Raw genomic sequence first — 18,854 nt, forward strand, 5'->3', positions numbered from 1 at the left:
TGGTGCTAAAAGGTTTCTCCCCTCCAAAAAGCATTGAGGTTCTATGTGTTGCGTACTAAGATGTGTTGTATCTACAGTTCTCCATCTGACTCTGAGTTCTGCTCTATGGATTTTGGTTTAAAGGAAACCTACTACCAGGATGAAGGAATGTAAACCGAGCACACCTCTGGCAGTAACTGCTCTTCTTATGACCTTGTTTTTACAAAAAAGAGGCAAATGAGCCTGAGGAGCTGTGTGCTCAATTAACAGCTATGGCTCCCAGTGCCCCTCAGGCTCAATTGTATAATTAGCATATTCACATTGATTCATTTTCACAGCTGCTTTAACTTCTAGCAATAAGGAAAAACACATTCAAACCAGCCAAACGCACGGTAACATGCAAAAACGCATGCGTTTTTAAACACACGTTTTGCAATGTGTCTTTTTTAAAAATGCACCGTGTTACTGTAGCCTAAGGATCCTTTGTTCTCTGACTATAGTCTCTGACTGTAGCTTTACTATGTGAACAACCTCACAAAATATCCGATACTCTTAAAGACTAGCAAGGCTCTGCAAGTACTGCACAACACTCCATATACAGTGGGTACAGAAAGTATTCAGGCAAATTTTTCACGCTTTGTTTTACTGCCACCAATTGGAAAGATCAAAAAAGTTGTCTTTTAGCTCATTTATGTACACTCTACAGCCCATCTTGACAGGAAAAAATAGAAATGTAGATATTTTTGATAATTTACTAAGCATGGTCATAAATATTTAGACCCTTTGCTGTGATACTCATATTTAACTCACATGCTGTCCATTTCCTTCTAATCCTCTTTGAGATGGTTCTACTCCTTCATTACCTTTTACAATTATGCTAATGAGTCAGAAGGGCTACTGGGGCAGTTCCCAGAGCACCTCTGTAATGATAAGCTGACCCATCAGTATTCAGGTCTGTCAGGTTCAACCAAACCCAGACCAAAAGACCTGCAATCGCCACTCACCTACACATGCCGCAGGCCATTAAGGCATGGTGAAAGACGATCCTTGGGAAAATGGCAATAGCTACAAACAATTGAGGGCTCATTTATGAAATAACTCTTCACCATTAGAGGGCACTGTTACTCAGACAGAGAAAGCATAACACCTGCAATCGGTGCCAGTATGAACCCAAACATTGTGGTTTAGGTCCACTCATCACTGGCCCTCAGTGCTGCAGATACCCCTCTGCTCCTGCTCAGTACATTCCCCCTTCCTCCGCCTGATGTATTCTCACTGCAGCAGAGGAAGTTTAGGCACACACAGGGCCGGCGCTATGGGTAGGCAAAGTTGGAGAATCTCTGAAAGAGGAGAATCTCTTATTTCAAATGAATCTTAATCCAAATGAATTTTGTTTCTAGGTGCCAGGGATCCAGAGATATTCAGGTTTAAAGTGAGAACATCAGGAGCCATTTTTATATATAAAAATCACTTCCAATGGCAGTTTAACAGTTAATATCTCAGTTTTCATATAAAAGAGGAGACTCTCTTCTTTCATAGGAAAAAAGAAGTAAGGTTCTATGTGTCACAGAGCCAGAGATACAGCCCCCTGAAGTGTACCCCCCCTCCAGATTCTTAGCCATCAGACTGCAGGGAGAATTTGCTGCACACAGGAGCTGCTGCACCTCACAGATAATGGAAATATTCACTTTATATGTTACTACATTCTGATAAGGGATAATATCAACTAATATTCATGTTTTAACCCTTCTCTTGGCTGAACTATCTAAGAACACACTTTCTCTCTTATTGCCTTTTCGTGATAGTTTTTTGCGAAAATTTTGCGAAAATTGACTGATACGATGAACATTTGATCCTCTTTGCCTGATGTCACTACATATTAACACCACGACCCAGAACATGTCCATAAAGCTATATGTAACACCAAAAACACACACATGTTCTGGAATAAAGTTTTTATTGCACACTATCCTCCATTATTTACACCTATGTTATGAGGTTCTCGCTCAGATTCTTATGAACCGCTGAGGGTTCTGTTATTGTGCGGATAATACAATGGCGCACATCTAAAAGTGACTTTTATTATCTCATTAGCTTGGTTTATGGATATATAGTTATTATTTGGGTGACCATTGTGTAAGGAGCGCACAATAATATATCTCTGTGACCCAAAGTGCAATTTTCGGCAGAAATAGTTTGGAGTCCCCTGTGGATGTAACGTTCCCTTTGCTGCATATTTTGGTGAATATTCACATGTGGGGTCTGTATGATCTCCTCACATCTTACTGTTTTAGGAAAGTATATTTTCTTTATATAAGTATTTTGGATTTGTACATATTTTAGAGGAATGTTCATTGCCAAATGCATCGCCTGGTTCTCTGCTTTCAAAATTCTATAGGTTTTATGACGCCTTTACTTTTTATTGAGTTTTATTGCTATATTTTACAGGTTGTGACTGTCTTTAAATTTCTAGCTGAAAATCAGATATCTAGTTATTACAGTGTTAGTGATATTATGATGATTTATTTACGTGATCATATCAAAATGGGACATTTGTGAACTCTGCACATGTGAAGGTCAATATTTTCTGTTTGGAGAACATTTTTTTCTATCAAAGTCAAATTTTAGGTATTTTTTATAAAATGTTTCATTTTGAATCAAAATTGCATGTAGAAAATTGGTCAAGTGTCTGCTCTCAGAAAAAAAATGAGATTTTTTGGGTTTACTTTAATTCTTTTTGCTGTAATTTTGATTTTATTTTTAAACGTCAAAATTGTAAAAATTTCTCTGGCCAAAACATCCAGAAATTCCCAGCGGTGAAAGGGTTAATACCCCTTGGTTAAATTCCCGGGTGAAGATGCTTACCATCCATCTCCTGTCTATATATCTTTCTGTCTAGTTACCGTATATACTCGTGTTTAAGCCGCGTTTTTCAGCACAAAAAATGTGCTGAAAAACGTCCCCTCGGCTTATACACGAGTCTATTACAAAAAAAAATTACCCACTTAAAAAAAATAAACTTAAATACTCACCCTCCGATGTCAGCGTGGCTTACCGATGTCCCCGTGATCTTCTTTCTTCTCCGCGGCTCTTCTTCTTTCTTCTTGCTTCTGTCATGGACGCGCCATGTTTTCTTCGTGGCCGCGCATACTATGACGTCAGCAGCGGCCGCGTCATTGTATGCGCATGCTAGAAGAAAACATGGACGCGTCCATGCCGGAGGCAAGAAGAGAGAAGAGGAGCCGCGGAGGAGTAAGAAGACGGGGCGCACTGACAACGGTAAGCCGCGCCGACATCAGGGAGCCGCGCTGACATTGGAGGGTGAGTATTTAAGTTTATTTTTTTAAGGGCCGTGGGGGCAGGCTGCTGTATACTATTAGGGGCTTGCTGTATACTACTAGGGGCTTACTGTATTCCCACCCTCGGCTTATACTCGAGTCAGTAGTTTTTCCCAGTTTTTGGTGGTAAAATTAGGGGTCTCGGCTTATGCTCGGGTCGGCTTATACTCGAGTATATACGGTATCTATCTCCTATAATCTGACCATTTATATATCTTGCTTTTTCTCTATTTATCAATCTTTTATTTCTCTTCTACTGTATTTATCTCTCATATACATCTCCTATATATCATCTATATTATAGTTCTGCATCTAGAAATCTCTATCATCTTTCATATTTATCTTCTATCATAATAATTATAATTAATCATTCTTTATTTATATAGCGCACACAGGTGATGCAGCGCTGCACTGTGCTTGCCAGATCAGTCCCTGTGCCCATGGGGCTCACAATCTATTCAACCTACCAGTAATTTTTTGGAGTGTAGGAGGAAACCATAGGACCCCGAGGAAACCCACGCAAACACAGAGCTGCAAGGCTGTAGTGCTAACCACTGAGGCACCATGCTGCCCATCAATCTCCCTATCATCTATCTATCTCCTGTAAAATTCTCCCATACTACAGATTGTTTTACCAAACTAAAGGAAGCCTCTTACTGACTGTGACTGGTCATAAAATAGTTTTATTTTGGGGCCCCACTTTGTCTAGAACCGGCCCTGGGCACACAGTGGAAGGGGGAAAGTGCTCATTGTAACAGCATGTTAATCTGCAGCACATCAGGGCTCTGGGAGCTGCCTTTGGGCTCTTTAGCATAATTTAAAAAGTTGATTTGAGAAGGAAGGAGGCCATGGGTAACAAACATAAGAAGATTACCACAGTCACAGTGCCTGGATCTATGAGTAAGTGTCCTTGGTTTATCCATGCTTGATTTTGATCATAGATTTCCTTGAAATCCGCAAATTGTATGCTCAAAATGGTGCACAAATTCTATATACTGTGCGGTCCTAAACCCTGAAAGTTATGATTGTTATGTATTTGCATTGGACATGTTATGCTGGCGTTTCCCTATTATAACATTTCATTGTCAGATCTTTTGTTTGCATGCTTTTCAATATGCCATTTGTTATGTCTGTTGTTTCCCCGTTTCTGCAGAACATTGTGAAATATATTGGATTTGTGTAAATAAAGATTATTCTTCATATCCTCAGATGGCTCTATAGCCTCAATATTGTGCCTCCAGAGCTATCACAATCCCTGAATGCTGGTTCAGAATAATACACTGGAGCTCTGCCACCACTAAAATTGGCATCACATTCTGGATAACATCCAACTCTGTCCAACTGGTTTATGACTGGCATGTTTTCAAAATGAAAACAATTAACATACATGTGATCTTTAGTTCTGCTCAAATATTCCACATGGCATTAGGTCATTATTGGGTAAAAGGTCAGGAACCAGATCCAGGTTGAGCAGAGAGTCTGTATTTTTTAAAATCCTTTTCCTTCCTTTTTTCCCAACCTCTGTTCACTGTTGAATGATCTAAATAAATTGTCCCACTTTCCAATTTTGTAGCAGAAGTTTTTTTTTTACTTATAATATAATTACTTATAGAGTAAATCCTCCGTCATAATATAGTAACATAAAACATAACACAAGACAACGCCTATTCCTTAATCCATAAGATCCCCATTAATTATTGAGTCTTGGTCTTTCGCTGCACTTTGTTTCCTATAGTATATTATGTTGATCCGTATTGTGTTCCCGCAGCTTTGCATCACGGAAACATGACTCACATTGTTTATGGGCCACTGGAGTGACATTGACATAAGCATGGCTGAGCTGTGGATCAGGGTTACCTAGAGGACAAACTGAGGACTTTTTTTTTTGTTCTCTGAACGTTTAATGAAGCATTGTAACTGGGATGAGTACATAGTAAACTAGAAGACACAGTTCAGCTTCTAGTTATGGATTACAACATGAGCAGAACTGTCGCCATTCTCTGGCAGATTCTTCCGGTGGATCATATTCCAGGTTTCAGTTGGCAGCAGCGGAATACTAAGAAATGAAACATAAATTACTCACATACTGCTTGGAGTAACTTTCACAAGCCTATATCTAGCTATACATGTATGGAATGTGTATGTTTATAAATCTTTCTTAAGGTGAAGGGACCATGGGGCTGTAACTAAAGTGGTGTTTCTCATGATAAACTTATGAATGTCCACAATAGCACCAAGCTTGGCACCCACATCAGGATCCAGATTGGCCAAAACGGGCATTTACTCGATCTTTGTTCATCTTGCATGTCAGTAGAGTGAGGACATTATATAGGGTAAGTACAGACGGTCTCCTACTTAAGAACACCTGACTTACACACAACCCCTAGTTACAAATGGACCTCTGGATTTTGGTAATTTACTGTAATTTAGCCCTAGGCTACAATAAACAGCTATAACAGTTATCACAGATGTCTGAGGTGAAGCTTTATTGTTAATCCTGGCTCTTATGACAATCCAACATTTTTAAAATCCAATTGTAATTCAGACCCAAAAAATTTTGTCTGGGGTTACAATTATAAAATATATAGTTCCAAGTTAGATACAAATTCAACTTAAGAACAAACTTCCAGAACCTATCTTGTAAGTAACCTGGGGACTGCCTGTATAATAAGGTCTACAAACCACAGTAACTGATGCTGGGTGATAAATGCTGCTGGTCAGATCCAGGACCCTCAAGGATCTGATGTGGCAAATTGCCTGTAGGCTCCATGGACAATTGGGCCCAGTCACAAGTACAACCACTAAGACCCCTTTAGCTACTGGACTGAGGAAGTTAATAACTAGTGTAAAATGTAAACTTAAGTCCTTCAGTTCCTAGGTAACAAGTAAAAACAGAGCACATAGAGAACATGGTGGTTTTCTAGTTTGAGGGAATGTGCCACCAGTTTTTGTTTCAGATAACACAACATATAACATCTTGTACTCTATTTTTTATGTCTGCTTGTTTACTTGTTTGCCATCTTGTTTGTGCTCCAGTAACCGCATTTAGTGACATGCTTTACAGCCGCCTTATGGCCCCAGGCAGCAATGATCTGGGGCCAACTCCTTGGGGTCTAATGAGATTTTTCTAGACATATAGGAGGTGTAAATAAACAGAGACATCATATATGGTAGAAAAAGTGGATGTAATAATGTTAATAGATGTGCTAGTTTTCTACAAAGATGTTCAATTGAAATCCAGTCTGTGATATAAATGAGGGGACTGAGGCTTAGTGGTCAGAGTGAGAATTACCGGATATAGAACTTTGTATTAAAGGAAACCTACCACTTCCAATAGGGCTTCTAAGCAGCAAAGGGTGAGCTGGTGCCGGCGCTCATCTTCGTTATGTTCTTAAACAGTTTTAAAGCGTTTAAGTGCTTTAGTAATCTTTATACACAAGTAGCTTCACCGCACGGTGGTACGTGCTCAGCGCACCAATTATTAGCCAATTTCTGGTGACCCCCTTCCCTTTAAACCATCTGGAGCTGATGATAATATCTGCATGGATTGGTATATTCCTGCCTTGGTTTTCTCCTGAACTCTAATAACAAACAGAGCTTTTCCTTAACTTTCTATGGAACATCTCTACTATGAGTGTCTGAGACAGGGTGCTGACCATCTCCACACAGTACTGTAGAATCCATATATGGGACATGTGAACTGTACATAGACATTTTGATGGATTCCAAAGTGTATGGTGCTATTATGATTATGTATGTTTATAGCATTAGCCACATGTTAATACTGAAGGCTGAGGATTGTACTTTCTCAGTCTGGTCTGGGTGGGTAGAACTTTTACAATTACTGAAAGGAGAAGCTACAAACAATTGAGGGCTCATTTATGAACTAACTCTTCACCATTAGAGGGCACTGTTACTCAGACCAATGCAATGATGAGAAGGTGGATCCAATTTAACATTTTGGAGATAAAACACCATTATTTAAATATGAATTGCCATAATTTTCTCAGTTTGTGCTGTGACGCACATACGCATGAATGCCTACTAAACAAGGCAGTGGTTTTTATCACATGCAGAAAATAGCATCTTTCCCACAAAAGATGCGGTTTAGAGAAAAGACAACTCTGAACCTGACTTTCTAGTTCTAGCCTTTCTTTGACGTTCCATTTCAATGTTTGCGTTAAAGGAGAGAGAAGTCTATGTACCCTGAATGTTTCTCTAATTACTCCAGTTACTCCAAAAATAAACATACAAGAAAATCAGAAAAAATGCGGCAAGGCCACCCTCACACCAAAAACTCCTGCACAAGCAAGAAGTGCTATTACTCACAGAGTCCATTTTCCCCTGGTGGTCTGCCTTGTAATTAAAACAAATGAGGCCCTCTGTGTGCTTCCAAATAAATATTTAAGGAAAAGATTCATAGACATATGTAATGCAGTTCCAAAAATATATTAGAGCCAGGAAACTGTGAGAAAACCCTAAAACTGGAATAAAAATAAGCCCTGAATGAGTAAATTGTTTTATTTGATCATAATACAAAATGAATAAAACATTTCAACAGGTTTCCTTAGCATGAAATATGTGTTTTACTTATTCACAAACACAACCAAATTAAAGTGCTCCTGAATAGGCAAACTTCTCTGAAACCAACATTAGACATAGAAATCTGCCTCTCTTGGTGAGAACACAGGGGTTAATTTCCTGCCCTACTGCAGACTCCAGACTTATTTACTAAGGGTCGCAGATTGCACTTTCGTCTGTTTGCTGTTTTCAGGGATTGTACGGCCTGGCCAGGTATTTAACAGGTGTCTGCTTGATTTAAATTTCAAGTTGTTTCGAAAGCTAATGCACTTACATGCATCAGGAAGAAGAAGGTGAACTCTGTCGGACCTGAGCGGGGAGGCGTCACATGCAGGATATAAGGTTCACAATCTCAGTGAATCGCAGCACAGTGCATTATCATCTGTGAACTCCGTCGGACAGTTAGTAAATGTGCCCCTATATGATTAAGTAAAAAGTAGAAAAAGTGCTTTATCATTAGAAATCTACCATCAAAATAAATCATGATAATCCACGCACCCGGACTGTGGTAATCTTCTTATATTTGTTATCCATGGCTTCTACCTACTAAAATCAACTTTTATAAGCCTGAAGGGCTCTCGGGGGCTTTACCAGAGCACCTCCATGCAGTAGCTTTACAGGCTATAAGACTGTCTCCCCCTCCCCTCTGCTCCCTCAGCAGTTCTTCCTCCCTCTGATGTAATCTCACTGCAGTAGAGAAATAGAGTGGGGGGTGAAGTGCTCCTGCACAGTGTAACAGCCTGTGAATCTGCAGCACAGATGGGCTCTGGTAATGCCCCCTGAGCACTTGAGGTTAGTTAGAATAATTTTAAAAGTTGATTTAAGAAGGAAGGAGTCCATGTATTATTAATGAAGCATCATTAATTCCATGGTGGTGTACGGACAACAAATATAAAAATAACAACTATGAGAACAGTCACTGTGCCTGGATCTATCAGTAAGTGTCCCTGGTTTAGACGGTAGCTTTCCTTTAACATGATAAACTACTGGCACCTACATTTACACCCAGGGGCCCTGGCGATGTCTTTATACAGACTGTTGATGCATTGTATCTCTCAAAAAAGATGTTTTCAAAATGTACAGAGAGAGTGGATAGGAGGGGGGAGAGAGTGGTTAGTCTCCATGCAGCGCCCCCACAGGTGAAGAGCAGCATTACACGGCTCCTGAGATGATCTTTGTGGTTGCTTCTGGATGGTGATAAGTCACAGTCTACGTCTTTGGAAATCTTGTAACAGATTCACTGTAACAAATGACAGCCCTCTTCTTCCAAGTACAGTAAGGAGGGGCTGCTGCTTTCATGTGAAAGGCTGGCCTAGTGATTGATGCTAAATCTTTATTTTAAAAATCTGACCCAGACTATTTTCTTTTATCAAAGTGAAGAAAAATGATGTGAATTCTCTGTGTCATTACAAGGGTTTGCAATATTAGGAAATAATGCCAGATGCTCATTAACTGACTGGTATCTTCAAACCAGGAAATGTGGGTTTTAATGTTCTAATGGCAGCAAATATGATTACGGCTAAAAACCTTGGAAACCGAATTTAATATACATTACATAACTTATTAACCCCTCTGGCTAGGTTACTGGAAATGACACTGATGCCTCAGACATATTTCCTAATTGAAAGAAAATTCAGATTTTTTTTATCTACATTTTTAATCCATATCATTGACCAGACCTTTACTTTACGATCCTAAATGACTTTCTAAAAATGGTAGAAAGGAACTGATTGGTTGTCATGGCAGCAACTTAGGTTTTTTTTCCATAAAAGCCCAAGATTGTAGCTGAAGAGCATTAGTCATAAAGGATCAACTCCTTCACTAGAAAGAATTAAGTGACCATTCACAAATGCACTGTACACTATGATAGAGCATGTACAGGCAGTCCCCAGGTTACATACAAGATAGCGTTTGTAGGTTTGTTCTTATGTTAAACTTGTATGTAAGTCGGAACTGTATATTTTATAATTGTAACCCAAGACAGAATTTTTTTGGTCTCTGTGACGATTGGATTTTTAAAAAAGTTGGATTGTCAAAGATTAACAATAAATCTTAGTTGCAGACACATTTGAGAACTGTTACAGCTGATCATTGTAGGCTGGGACTAAAGTACAGTAAATTACCAACATCTAGAGGTCCATTTGTAACTGGGGGTCGTATGTAAGTCGGGTGCTCTTAAGTAGGGGACCACCTGTATTCCTAACTTTGTGCGGGAAATGGGGTGATCAGGCACACCCTTTGTATAGTGGTACCAGGAGCCAAGCAACATAATATGCTATAGTTTGTAATTATATTGTGGTACACACTAAATCTTGTGCAGGACAATAGATGCTGAAATTGTCTTCAAAATGTCTTCATCCTACATGCTTCATGTCAGATGTACTGAGAGACTACAGCTTGTGGCACACGACCATGTGGCCAGACTAATTCCATAAAAATAAACTCTAGATACTCACCTTCACTCGTTCCGCTGCAGCAGTCCTGCCTCCTCCTCTACCGTGTCTTTGTACAGCAGCACCCCTCAGGTGCGTTGTGATGATGTCAATGCAACTGCAAGGCTCTGCTCTACACAGACATGGCAGTGACTCAGAGGTGATACAGAGATCTCATGGCTCTCTATATCACCATGACAATGTACTCAACTGTATCTGTGTCCAGAAGACCCAAATAGAGTTGATGTCCCGGGACATACCTCCCATTGGGTGGGACAGCAGGACAGAGCCCAAAATTCAGGACTGTCATGGAACATGAATGGAGTGATGGTCACATGTGTACGATCGCACCAATCAAGCTGGAGAAGGCCTCTAAGGATCAAACACACTGGCAACCCATTAAAAGGAGTAGGACATAGCATGCTTTTTCTTTGTTACATAAAGGGTCACAGATAAAGCTTATTCAGCAGGTGGCCTTACAGCAAAAGGCAATGCTACATAAGCTCTCCTGAAGACACGTACATACTTGTTTTTGGCTATTGGTGGTGGTACAAAACAAGATCAAATGCTTATCCATGTAATTTGTTTCATTGTTTTAACAATCATATATCCTCTGTCACCATTTTCTCATATATATACATTCATATCTGATTTAATACCCTATGTTTTCCGTGAGCTCCTGATGTCATAGCATATTGTAACAAATGGTTAATAGTACTGGGAAGCCAGTGTCCCTTCGGCCCAGCAGTCACTTTACTACATGCAAATATCACAGGGGAATATTATTCAGGAAATCCAGTCACCAGGCCAGGAAGCAAGTGCAGGGTGGATTACGAACAATAAGACTAAAAGGAAAAAATATGTTTACTCCAAAGAGAGGAGTAGAAATCTTGAACGTACAAGAGCTGCAGATGTGGGGTGATATGAAGGGGCATATACATCCCCAGAGGATTGTCTTGGTCACCATAATATCTATTTCTGATGTCAAAGAAATTACAGCATCTTTAGAGGCAAAGCTTAATATGTGAAAGAGGTTTTGAAGAATCTTAAATTGAAGGTCTGATTTCTGGAGGTTCCCAAACAGATCACTAACTGCAGCTCCATCTCCCATTCTCTTCTCTCTGTTGCCAGGATAACTCTGAGTAAATGAGGTTGTTTGCCCCAACATGTGCTGATCTTTCTTTCCTCTCCCCACCCCCATCTATGTGCTTTTCCTTCATCTGGGAATCATTGTGCACGCATTTCACTAAATTAGCCTGTCTGGAATAGATTATGAGAAACATTGTTAATTTCCTGATTGCCCTATTACAGCACAATGATGAGCCAATGATGTCATTTTCTCAATTTTATATCATGAGGGTCATTCTGAGAACGTTCTGAAAGAAAACGGAGCCTTAATGGTCTATGACAGAATTACATGTGCGACATTGTGGATGAGACACATTACACCTGACTTTTTAAGGCAGTTTATTTACCATTACCAGATTGGAATTACTGGAATTGAATCAATGCAATTGACGCAGAGTAACTCAAAGGGTTTATTTACACAGATAGCCTTTGTCTGAGCTGGCAGTGTGTGGCCTCATTGTTACTTAGTCATTTCCAAGTCTTTTAGAGACGCATATAATCCTCACTGCTAGACACACAAGTATTTGCTATACATAATCTAGATCTATTCCATAGAGTCAGTGGCTCATGCAAATTTATGTCTAACCCCAATTTGTTCAAAAATATTGCTCGGCTGTAGTAAAAAATCAAGCTTGTGCATACACTATGGTCATTACACCCTATATAACATCTCCCTTACAATGCCAGTAGTGGAATCAATTTTACAGCCCAATAGCAAAACTGGGAATGTGGCTTCTTCTGAACACTTGCCAGCCATACATATTTATGTAGCCTGACAGTAGGAGTATTCATGTTTTTTAGACTTGTCCTACAATGTGTATACAAATTTTACCCCAAAAGAAACATCACTCCTATTTGAGATTACAGTAAGAATTCCCATTAATCTCTTTTTTTGGGCGATGAATAAATATGAAAACATTAAAAAAAAAAACTTTTAGCACTTTTTTATCTTGCAAGACTTTGTGACACTGTGAGAGACATATATCTGGATACATGTGTACCCGTTTTTTTTTTTTTTTAATTTAAGATCTGCAGCCTTTCTTTTAACATGCTGTCCCCTACATATACATAGAGCTGCAGGCTCTGTCTCTGCTCCAAGTCATTTATGTGATGTCACCCTTTCTCTCTCCATCCACACTGACAGATTTTGAGAGGGAGGGAGCAGGATGGCTCATAATCTCCTGCTGCAACATCTCCTATTCAGCAGAGCACAGAGATGTGAAGAAAGTAGCATGGAGGATCTGCACACAGTACAAAAATAAGTAGCACTGCTTAATCACTTGATATGAAGATGTCACGGTGTTCTGCATCTTTTCTGCTACGCATTATTCCGTCCATTAATGCATCCAGTCTCCTGCATCCAAGATGGACGTGTACGTGCCAAGTCCTGTGATTTACAGAGTTAGTGTGCCCATAAGTAAACTTTCCTCTACCAATCTGGATAAATGTCATCTTTCCCCAATAAGTACTAAAGAGAAAAGAAAAAAAACAAAAAGCGCTTCCTGGTGCAATAAATCCTAGGATATTCCAATGGTGTCCTTATTAGTAAGGTAATGCGCTCACCTTCAATGGTTGTGCCATCCGCTGTAGAATTGTGCATCAGGTGCTGCCTAGTACTCGCCGGTTGCAGGAGTACCGGCTGCCAAAGAATATAAGATCTCCAAAGGGCAGGGGCTCACTTCCGTCCTCGTAGATTCAGAAGAAAAAGTAGGACTATTTCCAAGGCGCTCACTTTTCCCCTCTTTCCCCAATGGCAGGCTATACAGCATTAAAGTAAAACTACAACTCCAAATAACAAAAGAAACAAACTACAGATACTCACTTACTCTTCATCCCGATCCCAGCGGTGTTCTTGAATGTTGACATGCTGGGATCACCTGAAAAGACTTAAAGGCCATCTACCACCAGGATGAAGGACTGTATGTAAATGAGCCCGAGGGGCTCTATGCTCCATAGATGTTAATGGAGCCTGGAGTCCCTCAGACTCATTTGCATACAATCCTTCATCCTGGTGGTAGATGTCCTTTAACCCCTTAACGCTCTGCGACGTAGCTCTACGGCGCAAATGTATAGGGAATGTATGAAGAGGGCTCACGGGCTGAGTCCTCTTCATACAAGGGTGGGGGTTGTTGCATATTGCAGCAAACCCCCACTGCTAATAACCGCGGTCGGTGCTTGCACCGATCGCGGCTATTAACCTTTCTGTTGCCGCCAGCAAAGTCTTTATTACGATCGCCGCGCCCCCAAACGTCATCGGGGGGCGGCGATCGGTTGCCATGGTAGCCTTGTGTGTTCGTTTCAATCTTCTGCAGATTCGTTACAATGAGCCAGTGGCTCATTGTAATGAATGAGCTGCAAAAATGCCATATATTGCAATACAGAAGTATTGCAGTATATGGTAGGAACGATCTGACCATCTAGGGTTAGGAGGGCAAACTTCAGGAGGGCAAATTTTCATCAACTAAGGGAAGACCTTAAAGGCATAGACTGGGATAATGCTCTCAAAGACAAAAGCCCCCCCCAAAAATGGGACTTTTTCTCATATATTCTGAAAAAGTCCTGTGAGAAACACATACCTTATGGGAAAAAGCATAAAAGGAACAAGAAAAAGCCTATGTGGCTAACTAGTCTTGTAAGGAAAGCAATAAGCGAGAAAGATAAAGTGTTTAAGGAGCTAAAACGTGAAGGTAGCGATGAGGCATTACAGGATTATAGAGAGAAAAATAAATCCTGTAAAAAGCAGATAAAGGCCGCAAAAATAGAGACTGAGAGAAATATTGCCAGGGAGAGCAAAAATAATCCCAAATTATTTTTCAAGTATATAAATGATAAGAAACTAAAAACAGAGAGTGTGGGTCCCCTTAGAAATAACATGGGGGTCATGGTGGAAGGAGATGAGGAAAGGGCCAATCTACTGAATGTCGCCTTCTCAACTGTCTTTACCCAGGAAAATCCCCTGGTGGAAGACACAATGAGGAATAATGTAAATTCTTTTTATAATGTCAACAGTTTAACCCAGGAAGAGGTACGGCGCCGCCTCGCAACCACTAAGATAGATAAATCACCTGGGCCAGATGGCATACACCCCCGGGTTCTGCATGAATTATGTACGGTGATAGACAGACCGTTATTTTTAATATTTGAAGATTCACTGAGGACTGGTTATGTTCCACAGGAATGGCGCATAGCAAATGTGGTACCAATATACAAAAAAGGATCAAATAGCGATCCTGGAAACTACAGACCCGTAAGTCTAACTGCTGTGGTGGGGAAAATATTTGAGGGGTTTATTAGAGATGCTATCCTGGAGTATCTCACTGTGCACAACCTTATAACCCAGCGTCAGCATGGGTTTATGAGAGATTGGTCCTGTCAGACTAATCTGATTGGTTTCTACGAGGAGGTAAGTTCAAGACTGGATCTGGGGGACGCTGTGGATGTTTTATATCTGGACTTTTCAAAGGCATTTGACACCGTGCCACATAAAAGGTTGGTATATAAAATGAGACTGCTGGGAATAGGAGAAAATCTGTGTATCTGGGTAAGTAATTGGCTTAGTGATAGAAAACAGAGGGTGGTCATTAATGGCACATTCTCAGATTGGGTTGATGTTACCAGTGGAGTGCCACAGGGGTCAGTATTGGGGCCACTTCTTTTTAATATTTTTATTAATGACCTTGTAGTGGGTTTACACAGTCAAGTTTCAATATTTGCAGAAGATACTAAGCTGTGTAAAGTAATAAATACTGAGGTCGATAGTTTAGCATTACAGAGGGATTTGTGGAAGCTTGAGGGATGGGCAAAGAAATGGTTGATGAGGTTTAATGTAGATAAATGTAAAGTTATGCACTTGGGCCATGGAAACAAAAAGTATAATTATGTTCTAAACGGTCAATTACTTGGTAAAACTGAAGCTGAAAAGGACTTGGGCGTATTGGTGGATAGTAAACTTAATTTTAGTGACCAGAGCCAGGCGGCTGCTGCTAAAGCAAATAAAATAATGGGATGTATCAAGAGAGGAATAGATTCTCATGATAAAGACAAAGTTCTGCCCTTATACAAATCGCTGGTCAGACCACACATGGAATATTGTGTACAGTTTTGTGCACCAGTGTATAAAAAGGATATAGTAGAGCTGGAACGAGTGCAGAGGAGAGCAACCAGGATTATTAGGGGAATGGGAGGACTAGAATACAATGACAGATTACAAAATTTGGGATTATTCAGTTTAGAAAAAAGACGACTGAGGGGAGACCTCATTACAATGTACAAATACCTGAACGGACAGTACAAGGATCTCTCCAAAGATCTTTTTATACCTAGGCCTGTGACCAGGACAAGGGGCCATCTTCTACGCCTAGAGGAGAGGCGATTCTACCATCACCATAGACAAAGGTTCTTTACTGTAAGAGCAGTGAGACTATGGAACTCTCTGCCGCAGGAGGTTGTTATGGCCGACTCTATGTACATGTTCAAGAGAGGCCTGGATGACTTTCTGAAGAGAAAAAATATCACGGGTTATGGGGATAAAACATTTATTTAATTCTTGAAGGTTGGACTTGATGGACTTGCGTCTCCTTCCAGCCTTATATACTACTATGATACCCTAGATCAGTGATGGCAAACCTTTTAGAGGCCGAGTGCCCAAACTACAACATAGACCCGCTTATTTATCGCAACGTGCCAACACAGAAATGTAATTTGTGTTTTATACTCCCTTCTCTGTCACAGTTTCATTGATACCAGCACCTGAGGACACCAATAAAGCAGAAAATAGTCCCAGGTTGAGCTGTCACTTTAAAATACCTCTGTGCACAGCAAGTCCTGGGCTGTCTGGGACTGCAGGAAGATACCTGGAGTCATCTCTGGTGATGGCCTGAGTGCCCACATAAAGGGCTCTGAGTGCCACCTCTGGCACCAGTGCCATAGGTTAGCCATCACTGCCCTAGATGGTCTAAGAAATAGTGGGGAAAAAAAAGAAATAAAAAAAGTTTAAAAAATAAAAAAAATTAATAAAATATGAAAAATTCAAATCGCCCCCTTTCCCTAGAACTGATATAAAACATAATAAACAGTAAAAATCACAGACACATTAGGTATCGCCGCGTCCCAAAATGCTTGATGAAAATATAAAAACGGTTACGGCTGGTGGTGACCTCCGAGGCGGGAAATGGCGCCCAAATGTCCGAAATGCGACTTTTACACCTTTTTACATCACATAAAAAATGATCAAAATGTCGCACAGACCTCAAAATGGTAGCAATGAAAACATCGGCTCATTTTGTAAAAAATGACACCTCACACATCTCCGTGCACCAAAGTATGAAAAAGTTATTAGCGTCAGAAGATGGCAAATTTTTTTTTTCTTTTTTGTACACATTCGTTTAATTTTTGCAAATGTATTAAAACACAATAAAACCTATATAAATTTGGTATCACCGCGATTGCACCGAACCAAAGAATAAAGCTGAGGTGTTATTTTGAGTGCACAGTCAAAGTCGAAAAAAACTTAGCCCACAAGAACGTGACGCACATGCGTTTTTTTTTTAAAATTTTTCCACATTTGAAATTTTTTTTCAGCTTCGCAGTACACAGCATGGTAAAATAAATAACATTACAGGTAAGTAAAATTTGTTACGCACAAAATAAGCCCTCACACAGGTCTGTACACGTAAAAATGAAAAAGTTATGGATTTTTGAAGGTGGAGAGCGAGAAATGAGCGGAAAAACCCTGCGTCCTTAAGGGGTTAAAATTAGAAGACTGGAGGTGGGGACAAGACGTCCGGCGATCCGGGCTGCTAATTATTCATGCCTCCTGTGTGACAGCACCTCCCTCTCCAACATGGAAGGGGGAGGTATATATCATGCAGTAGGCTGGTAACTAGTCTTCTATTTCACAATGATTCCATTGACATGAATGAAGTGCACACATTCAGTCCAACCACTGCTCTACTCAAGTTTCTGCACCACTTGTCAATCATTTGTAGCCATAACTGGTAGGCATTCGGCACCCAGGCCCAGTGGCCCATAGCCCAACCATTTAAAAAAAATCTCTGCTGCTATAATAAAAACATTCTTTACATTTATAACATGATACAGGCAATAAAGAAAGATTTCTGTATATATGAAGGGAACAAGTCATTTCAATGAAAACCAATTGTCTTTTCCCCATTTCCACAGGGAAATGATCACCACAAACACATGTAATCATTCAGATCAGAATGAAAATCATCTTGTGCTTTAAGACTTTCACACTGTATAATATAACTCAGAAGAAATGTGTTCCTGATCTAAGAAGCAATCTGGATGTGACAGATTTTCACTCTTCACTGCCAGTCTTAAACTGGAACAGGAGCTAGCATATACATACAGGAGTGCTGCAGCAGGACAAGTAAGAGCAGGACAAGTGAGGGCAGAAAATACGCAGCAACATCCTTGGGTGGAACAGTGGATATAAATCCATCTGGTTCCATCTACTATGTGGCAGTATTGATCTAGAGGAAAGACAACATCAGTGAAGTAACCTTGATTTGAAAAATGATGTACTTACCATTGTTGTAAGCAAGTTTGATGAAAAGTAGGTAGTGGAGGATATCAGGTTATCCTTTGGTACTGGAGATCTTCCGCTCCCCCATCTAGAGCTATCTGGGTGGCTGCTCTCAACCACATTTTAAGAATGGTGGAGCTAAAGGCGATAGACAATGACAAAGTGACGGTGTTCTATAACACATGGACAACCTGGATGACCATCAGGGATGCACCTGCCTTTGCTGCTTGGGTCTCATCTGGAACCCTGCCCTAACTAAAACAGCTCTATTTTCTCTCTCTTCTTTCCCCCCACCTCCCTGGTTTTTTTTTTCTTTTGTTCAAGCAACTTAGTGTTTTTCTTTATCCCTACCCCGTCGGTTGTACATTTGTGTGTGGAATTGTTTGTTTTGTCCAAATTCAAGCTCGCTACTTCACTCACAAGATCTGCATTTCTGAGCCTATGTGGCTTTCCATCTAGATCGACATTTAATATAGAGGAACAGGCCATCTGATGAAAAAAAAAACTATACTCACCTTTCCGCACTCCCTGCAACTTCCTCATCACCTAAGCAATGACGGCGACCTCTGGGTTGCTGTCTGCGGGCAGTGATCAGCGCTGTGTGAACCATAAAAGACGCATGCAGCACTGAACACTAACAACGGCTGGCACAGGGTAGGGGAGGGGGTTGTGTGGTCTCCGTGACTCCTGCTGGCCCCCCTTTGATTACAAAATGGGGTGCGTTTCTGGTGCGCTATGCACCCTTAGTCATGGCTGACTAAGCCATGACTAAGGGTGCATAGCGCACCAGAAACGTGTAGGCTTTGCATTTCCCCGTTTGCACTTATTGGGACTAAACCTGCTGTGTAT

The sequence above is a fragment of the Engystomops pustulosus genome, chromosome 4 (assembly GCF_040894005.1).
Source record: "Engystomops pustulosus chromosome 4, aEngPut4.maternal, whole genome shotgun sequence".
NCBI lineage: Eukaryota > Metazoa > Chordata > Amphibia > Anura > Leptodactylidae > Engystomops > Engystomops pustulosus.